Source organism: Dipodomys spectabilis, unplaced genomic scaffold, assembly GCF_019054845.1.
Source record: "Dipodomys spectabilis isolate Male_0828 unplaced genomic scaffold, ASM1905484v1 ptg000169l, whole genome shotgun sequence".
NCBI lineage: Eukaryota > Metazoa > Chordata > Mammalia > Rodentia > Heteromyidae > Dipodomys > Dipodomys spectabilis.
Window position 1 is genome coordinate 6,159,890 of NW_024870846.1, and position 10,334 is coordinate 6,170,223.

General features: G+C 38.7%; 1 pseudogene; it reads left to right on the forward strand.

Moving 5' to 3' along the window:
- Positions 1–538: 538 nt before the first annotated feature.
- Positions 539–611, forward strand: LOC122119476 (annotated as a pseudogene).
- Positions 612–10,334: the final 9,723 nt, after the last annotated feature.

The following is a 10,334-nucleotide window of genomic DNA, read 5'->3' on the forward strand; positions in this document are numbered from 1 at the left end:
AATAACTTGTGTTTCGTAGTCACAGAAGAGAGCTAGAGTCCTTGCTTTAATTTAGGAAAACCAATGATAGAAAGCTACCCCTTCTTGTATGTACAACAGTCACACAGTGCTAAACATTTTGCATCAAGTCTCACTTTCTAGCATAAGGGTACAGGAACAATTTTTATTTTTGGTCAGTTGTAGAGCTTGAACTCTGGGCCTGAACACTGTCCCTCAACTCTTCAGCTCAAGGCAAGTGCTCTACCACTGAGCTACTGAACCACTTCTGGTTTTCTGAGTGGTTTATTGGAGATAAGAGTCTGACGGAGTTTCCTGCCTGGGCTGTCTTTGAACCACGATCCTCAGTTCTCAGCCTCCGGAGTAGATAGGATTATAGGCGTGAGCCACCAGTGCTGGGCTAGGAACAATTTTTGAAGGGTAGGATTACAACTGATGGGATCACAATTTCACGAGTACCTGTTAGGGAAGTAGATTTAGAAACTGGATTGAATCTGGAGATCTCTTTGGATGATATGGACAGTTAAATGCATTAATTCTTATTGCTTCTCAACCTTTTGGCTAAGATCAAGTGTAGTATCTGTTCTTAAGTATATTAATTCTTTTGACTCACTAACATAATATATCATTTAATTCATTTGTGTCTCCTCAATTTCTTTCATTACTGTCTTTATGACTTATAGTACATAGATCATTTGTCTTCATGACTTAATTGTTACTTGATTAGTTATTATTAAGTATTTCGCCTGACTTTTCAGTTTAGCTGTTGTGAATGGATTTGTTTTCTTGACTTCTTTAAATAATCTTCTGTGAGTTAGAAAGGTTACTAATTTCTATGTTTATTTTGTACCTTGGAAAAGGGCAGCGTTTTGGTGGATTGGGTAGGGCTTACTAGAGACATGATGTATTGTCTGCAGACAAGGGCAATTTAGCATTTTTTCCCCTAATTTGAAAAGTCATCTTAACTTCTGAAGTAATAAGGAAAATTGTTAGCAGCATACATTTTTTAAATCCATTTAGTCAATCAGTTCTGGATTTCCAGCAGCAATTATCCTTACCGGGCTAGAGCGCATCTGGGCTTGAGGGCTGTGGGAAGTCCTGGGAATAGTTCATAAGGCCGGTGATCGCACAGCTGCACTGGCTTCTCCTGGACCCCCTGAAGCCTTCTGCCTGCTCCGGTCATTTTTATGGCTGATGAATGAGCAGGAAAAACTCTGAGCAGGAAAAAAGGGTCCCCATCACCAAGAGATGCTGGGGATGTGTCTCAGTGGTAGAGATTTCACCTGGAATGATGGAGTTCTGGGTTTCACCCACATCTACCACCATCTTTGCACACTCACATTGCCAGTAGATTCCTTCTGAGAAACGTGACCTTGCTTTTGTTTTCTCTGTCAGCTTATCCTAGCCTTGACAGTAGGATTAAATAAAGACTGTTGCTTTTCACCCTTGTTCATGTTGCAATCTGTTTCTGCTCGTTACATTTGCTTACAACTCATCTAATTGGAAAGGACTTAAATATAACATGGTATTTCATTTCACAATAAGCTCTATAGCCAAAGTGACACTATCAATTACATGACCACCAACTTCAGCTTCTTATTTCTTTACTTTTTATTTTTTATTTTTTGTCAGTCATGGGGTTTGAAGTCGAGACCTGGGCTCTGTCTCTGAGCTCTTGTGTTCAAGGCAAGCGCTCTATCATTTTAAGCTATAGCTATACTTCTGGTTTTTTGAGTGGCTAATTGGAGATAAGAGTCTCACAGGGACTTTTTCTGCCCCGGCTGGCTTTGAACTGTGATCCTCAAATCTCAGCCCCCTGAGTAGCTAGGATTGCAGGTGTGAGCCACCAGCACCTACCTTATCTCTTCAAACACTTTGGTTTTGCTTAGAATTAGAGACATTTTACATGACTATATTATTTGGGGGGAAAATCATCCAATGATGGGTATGGTTTTGGAGAATTTATTAACGTAACTTCTTTTTTATCCTTAAGTAGTTGTACAAGGGAGATGTCCTTTAAGAAAGCAGTATGTAAATACAATGTATCTTGAACTGTGTGAACCTCATCTCCCTTAGACCCACACCTCCCCTTACATTTCTTTTCCTGTCTTTTTTTTTCTTTTTGTCAATCATGGGGCTTGAACTTGGAGCCTGGGCACTGTCCCTGAGCTTTTGTGCTCAAGGCTTGCACTCTACCACGGTGAGCCACAGTGCTACTGCCAATTTTCAGGTGGTTAATTGAAGATTAGAGTCTCGTGTAACTTTCCCACCTAGTCTAGCCTTAAACCACAGTCCTCAGACCTCAGCCTCCTGTGTAGTTAGGATTACAGACATGAGCCAGCAGCACCCAGCACATTTCTCAGTTTTGTGAATTCTTGACTGCAGTCTTCTCTTTCCCCCAGGGTCTCCCCACCATGTCCCTTGCCAGTACCCATTTTTGGTGCTTATTTTGTTGGGCTTTGAATTAGTCTGTCTAAACAGCTGTATGATTTGAGCTCTTCATATTGTCTATTCTAATTCAGTTAATTCATTTGTAACCACTTGCATACCTCCCTCTATGATTACTTATAGCTTTATAGGCACATCCTAAGTACTACTAATGAGAGAAAACATGCAACTTTTGTTTCTCTGTCTGGCTTATTTCACTTAATATAATTCTTTCCAAGTTGTTCCATTTCCTTCCAAATAATACAACATCACTCTTTCTTTCTTTCATTTGTGTGTGTGTGTGTGTGTGTGTGTGTGTGTGTGTGTGTGTGTGTGTGTATGTGTGTGTGTGTGTATGTTGGGGTTTAACTCTGGGCCTGGTCACTGTCCCTGAGCTCAAGGCAAATTCTCTACCACTTAAGCCACAGCACCACTTCTGTTTTTTCTGGTGGTTAATTGGAGATAAGAATCTCACAGTCTTTCCTGCCTGGGCTGGCTTTGAACCACAATCCTCAGATCTCAGTCTCCCGAGTAGCTAGGATTACAGGCATGAGCCAGGAGCACCAAGCTAATATCACTCTTTCTAATAGATGAAGAGGTTCCTCAAAAAACTAAACATCAAACAGCCCTATGATCCAGCAATCCCATCCCTGAGCATTTATCGAATAGAACACAAACAAGGCTACAGTAAAACCACCAGTGCATCCATGTTCACTGCATACCTCACCATAGCTATAATATGGTACCAGCCCAGGTGTCTCTCATGGATGAGTGGATTAAGTAAATATAACCTTTAATAAGTAGAACATATTTAATAAGTCTGACACATATGAAGATAATTCTTCAGAATAGTGGCTCTAAACTAAAATCTTAAATTGAACATTAACCATTATTGCATTGTCAACCCTCCTCTATCCTCTATGAGCCATTAAATACTTTATGTTACATGTCAAGTTTCTCAGCCACCAGCTTTCTGAAGACCTACCAGTTTGGTTTTTCCATCTCACTCCCCCAGATATCACATGGTTTTACTTCTCATCCCACCACAACTGAGAACTTGCTGTCAGAGAATAGAGGAGATTTGCTCACAGTGGTGAGACTGGATGGCATGCTTAGTTTGATGCTGAAATCCAAGCACAGTTTCATCCAAATATACATCAAAATTGGGAGAAATAATATAATAGGAAGAGGGAAACAGTATAACCTACCTGTAGGATTAATGCACTATTGCCAGAGGTTTAAATGGCTGTTATTTTATTTTGGAAAGCTGCACATTATTAAGTTAATGCAATTCTCAGAATTACTATGTGATAATTTCATTCTTCTCACTTTCTCTCCTACTTAATTCTCCTGGTTAATACTTTAAAACTAAGTCTGGTAGTCCTCATTTTGTAAATTAAAATGTCTTTGGATTTCTCTAATGAGAATAGATTTGTAATAGCTTCAAAATATTCCAAGGGAAAAAAGTAAGCTCTCTGAAGAAAGCTGGAAAAGGCTACAACTTTTTAAGCAGTAAAAAGGAAATATTTATAGTGATTATGGTTTCTTGGTAATTAGGATTGTCTACTCAATCAACAAAAGTTATAGGATTTTTCAAGACATCTCACTAAATACTGTTTTTATTGGAAGTATATCCGTGAAATATTTAGAATATGCTCACATGAAAAAGCTAGTTTTTTTTATCTGAAATTCAAATTCAGTTGGACTTACATATCAATGGACAGTCAATCTGGTATACTTGTTAAAACCTCTATCACCTGCGTTTTAATTCTCAAACCAAATAGGTAGTTTGTGTTTAGAATGGCAATTCACAAACACCACTTAAAAGGGTTAGATTAAAGAACAGTGGGCACAGAGTAACATAAAATAAACGTACTATTCAATGAATTTTGGCCAAGGAAACCACGCAGATAATTAGCACACAGACAAAGATAGAGAGTGTTCCAGGACCCTAAATACATTTTGCTGCTTTCACACATGCCCAAAGATAATCTTTTCCCAAATAATTTTCATTTTATACCTGAGATGTTTTAATGAATCAGGAATGAATTATGCTTCTGTCTCTTATGCCATATCTACTTGTGTAGTATACTTTGTAGTGTACAAAGACTAGATATGAACAATAAATAAATAACAAATACGACAAAATGCCAATGATGTTTTTCATGGATATCATATTACCTAATCTTCACATGGACAGAACGTCACCTGCATCTACCCTGAACAAAGTTCTGTTCATGTAGAGACACGTGGCTCCACAGCGGCCTGGGGTCCATATGTCATGTGATAGGAAAGCTGTGCTGTGGAGCAAATGCAGCCCACTCACTCACTCGCTCACTTCTCTTTGTTCCCACAACTTCTAATCTTCGTGTCTGAGCCAGGACAGGCAATGGCATGGACAAATAACTTGAATGATTTTATTTGAGTGACTTTCACTGTACAGTTTTTTTTTCATTTTCTACTTTCAGCATTCTTAATTGAGCATTGTGAAGGTAAAGAGTCTAGAATGCATTTGACTAAATTAGAATGAAATTAGAAATTTTGAAGTAAAACTAGTTACCTGAGGATAGTGAATTTTAGTCCTCAGATACCAAATAGTTAGATGGATGTGAGATTTGTGCTCCATGTAAAAGTTCTGCATTAATAACAGACATCATAAATTTACATAAACTTTCTCTTATTCCCTGGGTCATACTTAGAATGTGCATTTGCCACAGATTACAGTCATTATTTTTTCTAATAAAATTGAATTAAACCCCAAAGTGAATAGTGATTTTAAATATGTTTGTAATTTGGCTCTTCAGTAAAAGTTAGGGAAGAAATCTAGTCATGTTTATATAATCTCCTAAGTGAACTGTTTTAATAGTTGTTAACTGTGCAATAATGAAGCTTCAATTACTTTATTAATGATAATGTCACCTTAATTATGAACCTTACAAATTCTAATATGTAGTTTAATGAAGAGTAAAATTAATTTTTAATCTTTTAGACAGTTATATAGGAGAACAAATGGCCACATAAAACAGATCAAGATATCCAAAAGGTCAGAAGTAAGAAGATACAAACTTCAATACAATAATTTATCTAATCTTCTCCACTAACAAGGCCTGCAGTTACCCACAGACATCTGAGGTGGCAGGAAGGAACAGACAAGGCAGCCAGCCTGTATAATAGCTGTTCTCCAACATTGTGGCAGAGTCAGCCTTGTGGTCAGTCAGTACCACTGGCAGAGAAACTTCATGAGTCTTGCTCTTGGCTATGGTCATTATGCTTAGCATAGTAATCATGTGTGTGTGTGTGTGTGTGTGTGTGTGTGTGTGTGTGTGTGTGTGTGTGTGTGTGTGTGTGTGGAGGGATAATGGCGCTTAAACTCAGGGCCTGAGCACTGTCCCTGAGCTCTTTCATTCTACCACTTTGAGGCACAGCACCACTTCCCATTGTCTGGTGGTTAATTGGAGATAAGAGTCTCATAGATTTTTCTCCCCCGGGATGGCTCTGAACCATTATCCTGGGATCTCAGCTTCCTGATTAGCTAGGACTACAGGCCTGGGCCACCTATACCCAGCTCTCTCCTAGTAGTCATTTTCAGTGCCGAAGTGCATCAATCATCTTGTATACCTTCGCAGGCCACAATACTTACTTGTGAATTACATCTTCATCTAAGGAGCTTAAATAAAATAAGCAATATGTCTAGTATAGAAAATTATATGGCAGGGACAGACTTTTCTCCAACCCATGTCCCTTGCGCAGAGGTAGCTCTTTGACACACCAGGTAATAAGGGCATCGACCAGCGGAAGTTCACCATAATGGGGCCAGTTCAGAAAGACTCTGTCCCTGAGAATTTCAACTGCTTCTTCCAGCCAGACGCCAGAGAAGCCAGGGGCTTCTAGATGTAGAGAGCTTTCTTGATGGGTTCTCTCAAATCTGAGGAATGGGCAAATGTATCACAGGGGACTTCACCACTATGATAACAGGGATGAGAGATTATCCAGCTGGCTACAACACAATCCCACAGGTTTCTGTCAGTGGAAAGGGAGCAGAGGCCTGTGGTTTGGAGCAGTGCCATGTGAGAAGGCCTGACCCATGCTCCAGACCTTGAATGTTGGAGGAAAGGCACACAGGGTGAGGAATGCAGATGGCCTAGGAAACTGCCGAATGACTCCCACCCAGAGCATCCTGGAACTCAGTTCCACCAACACCCTGATCTCAGCCCAGTGAAGCCCATGTGAGACTTACCACCTTCAGAACTGTACAATGACAGATGTGGATCATTAAGCTAATGTTTAACAACAGTAGAAAACTCACTGAGTACAGAGACAGCCTTATCCCTTTGAGGCTGAGACAAGAGACCAGAAAGACCACACTGACGCTGTGAAGGTCTGAAATCCAAACTATCTCTCAATGGCACCCCACAAAATTAGACTACGACATGTACTGTGAGCATAACCACGTGACTTCCTGCTGAGGGTTGATCAGGATTCTGTCTCTTAACACCATAGAGAAGTTGTCCAGAAGCAAAAAGCAAAAAAAAAGTCAAACTGATGGAAAAAGCAGAGATTCTATTGACAACACTGAGATCACATATGAGAAATATTTGGCAAGGACTGTAAAACATGGATCCTATAAATGCTTCAAAAATCTTCTGAACTCACTTGAAAAAACAAGTATGGAATTTCAGCCCCAAATAAAAGTCATAAAAAGGAAACTGGTAACTATGGAGTTGACAGTCTAATAAAGGGAAGGAACTTGCTGGTTGGGTCCAGTAAGGGAGCGTGGCTGATAAATGATAGAACCAGAAGGTCTGAGGATGGATCAATAAAATCCAGTCAATCTAAACATCAAAGGTAAAACAGAGTGGAAAAAATACAGCAGAGTGCCAGAGATAGGTGGGATACAACACAATATCCACCGACTAGCCACTTAATATCCACAAAATATTCACTATTTGTGTCAATGGAATCCCAGAAGGACCAGAGGAAGAGACAGGCAGAGGACACAGGAACCCCCAGCTCAACCATATGGAGCTATGGAGCACCGCTTTGCATTCGGCAGCACAAATAGATTGAAAATAAACAGCAGAATAAGATAGAAAGCAAATGGTAATTTAAAAAGAAACAGGCATTGCTACATTCATACATGAAATAGCTAAAGATGAAGATGAAGATATAACTATATCACCTAATCTTACTAACTGTTGGAATTATGACAAAGCAATCATATTGATGATCTAAAAGCCAATCATTTGACAAGATTTACTTGATATAGATACATATCAATTAATATGAGAATGCAAATTTTTCTCATTTTTACTTCTTAATTTATGCACACAAAGGTTTATTCATTTCAGTAAAAGACATCTGTGTGCTGAATATCCAGATGTGATATTCCTTCAAAACCAGCATGCTTCAAGTCTTTTCATTCTTTCATCTACTGTCTGTGGTGTTCTCCAAGCTGCCTGTGGCCAATGTGATTCGTGGGGTCACCTGTAACCTCTGCACTCCAAACAAGACCAAGGAGAGCTGAAGAAGGCCTCACTGTTGCCCCGAATTCCCACACACCGCTTCTCTAAATAAGTGACCAAGATTTAGTTGGTTTGAACAATAGCTACAGAGCAGACTGAGAAGTGAGGGCTTGTATTTCAGGAACATACCTGTGCTTAGCTAAAAGGTAGCATTCTGCCCCTAAGGATGATAGTAAATGGATAGCATATAGGTAGCAGTCCCTGCAAACTTTCTTTTATCTCACTGAGTGAGAATGCACTATTTTTCCCACATGCTCATGGATCATTTATCAAGTTGGTTAAATTCTGAGCCATAAAACAAAATGTGTGTGTGTGTGTGTGTGTGTGTGTGTGTAAAATGGTCGCTGTGTGTATGTAGGTATGTGTCTATAGGGGTCAGTGTGTATGTATGTATGTATGTATAGGGCTCAATGTTGTATGTGTATGTATAGGGGTTCGTGTGTGTGTATGTGTGTGTAGAAATTTGTGTGTAAGAGGGTTAGTGTGTGTGTGTTTGTAGGTGTGTGTCTGTAGGGGTGTGTATGTGTAGGGATATGTGTGTGCATACACAAGAGTGTGTGTAGAGGTCTGTGTTGCATATACAAGTGGTTTCTTGGATAATTCTGCCAAACATCGAATTAGCAATTTTTACTAATTTTACTAATTTATACAATCATTTAGAGAAAATAGTGAGAAATATTTTCCAGTGCAGTTTTGTAAGACTGTTAGCAAGAGTGAAGAAAGAACACAGAAAGAAAAAGAAAACCAAATGTTTAATGAATTTAGATACATGTATATTCAACAAAACTACCTCCCACATTTCATGAAATAAAGATACACAATAAGCAACAGAATTTAGGGAAGCTACACAATTCTGCTCTGGTGCTCCAGAATCAGTTAACATAATCTACCATATGTCAACAAGCCAAAGAATGATTTTACGATCAATAAATGAACACAGAAAAGTCTGTTGGAAAAATGCAATATCTATTCATAGTAAATACTTCACACTGATGTCTCATGCCTGTAATCCTAGCTTCTCAAGAGACTGAGATCTGAGGATTGCAGTTAGAAACAAGCCTAGGCAGGAAAGTCCATGAGACTCTTATCTCTAATTAGCCACCACAAAACCAGAGGTGGCCCCAAGATAAGGACATAAGTGTTTTTTTCTTTCTTGGTATTGTTTCTAATGTATTTATAAGGTGATTTTTTGTTGCTTTGTATGTCCCTCCCCCATGGTATAACCCCTGTTTTCACTGTATTTGATGTTGTTATAATTTGTGGAGGGGAAGGGAAAAAACAAATTGTTTAAATAGGTATACAGATGGACTCATTACAACAATGAGATGTGCAAGATGTTATGTCGAAAAATGAACTTTACAACTTTGATGGGGGGGCAGGGTGGGGGGGGGGTGGGGAGAGGGAGTGTAGTCGTGGAGAAGGGAGGGCAGGGATGGAAGGGGAAAATCAAAGGAGAAGGCAACAGTGCTTGATAAGACATGTACTCATTACCTTGCTCATGTAATTGTAACCCCTCTGTATGGTATTTTCACAATTAAAAAAAAAGTATCACAAAAAAAAAAAAACAGAGGTGGCTCAAAGTGGCAGAGCGCTACATACTGGAATCTGGCAGATCGGAGTCATACCAAATGGTCAAAGGGCCTCCCTGCAAAGTGGAGAACAAGCAAGACCGTTCACTCTCACCAATCTTATTCAGCAGACACAGAAGTTCTAATTCATGAATAAGGCAAGAAAATGAAATAAAAAACATAAAGATAGAAAATAAAAAACAACCTTCTCATTGCCAAATTTGTTTTGTTTTTGTTTTAAGTAGAAAAATCAAAAGAATCTAATAAAGAAAAATTAGGTATAGCAAGGCCATTTAGCAAGCAGTAGGATATAAAAGCAACACATGAAAACCAATTTGTTTTATACTGGCCAAAATCATGTATAAACAAATTAAGAAAAATACACATCTAAAATTGTTCCAATGCTAATGAGATGTTTCATATGCACTGATCAGAATGTATACACTGTCTGCTTAAAATTTCACAACACTGATAAGAAAACTCAGAGATCTAAACCAATGAAGAGACATACCACACAATAGATCAGGTGTTTCAGAACAGATATATTCTGACCTAAATTATCTACAGTTTTCCTGTTATTCTCATAAAGCTCCCAGCAAGAACTTTATAGTATGCTAGCTTAAACTACATACTCTGAACATGCCAGGCCCCACAATCTCATGAGCCAATTCCTTAAAGTGGAGTATCTCAAATACAGATAGATACACAGATAGATAGATAGGTAGATAGATAATCTATATGCATATCTATACAAATACATAGATATATGCATATATACATACATATACACATGCACACACATACATATATCCTATGGTTT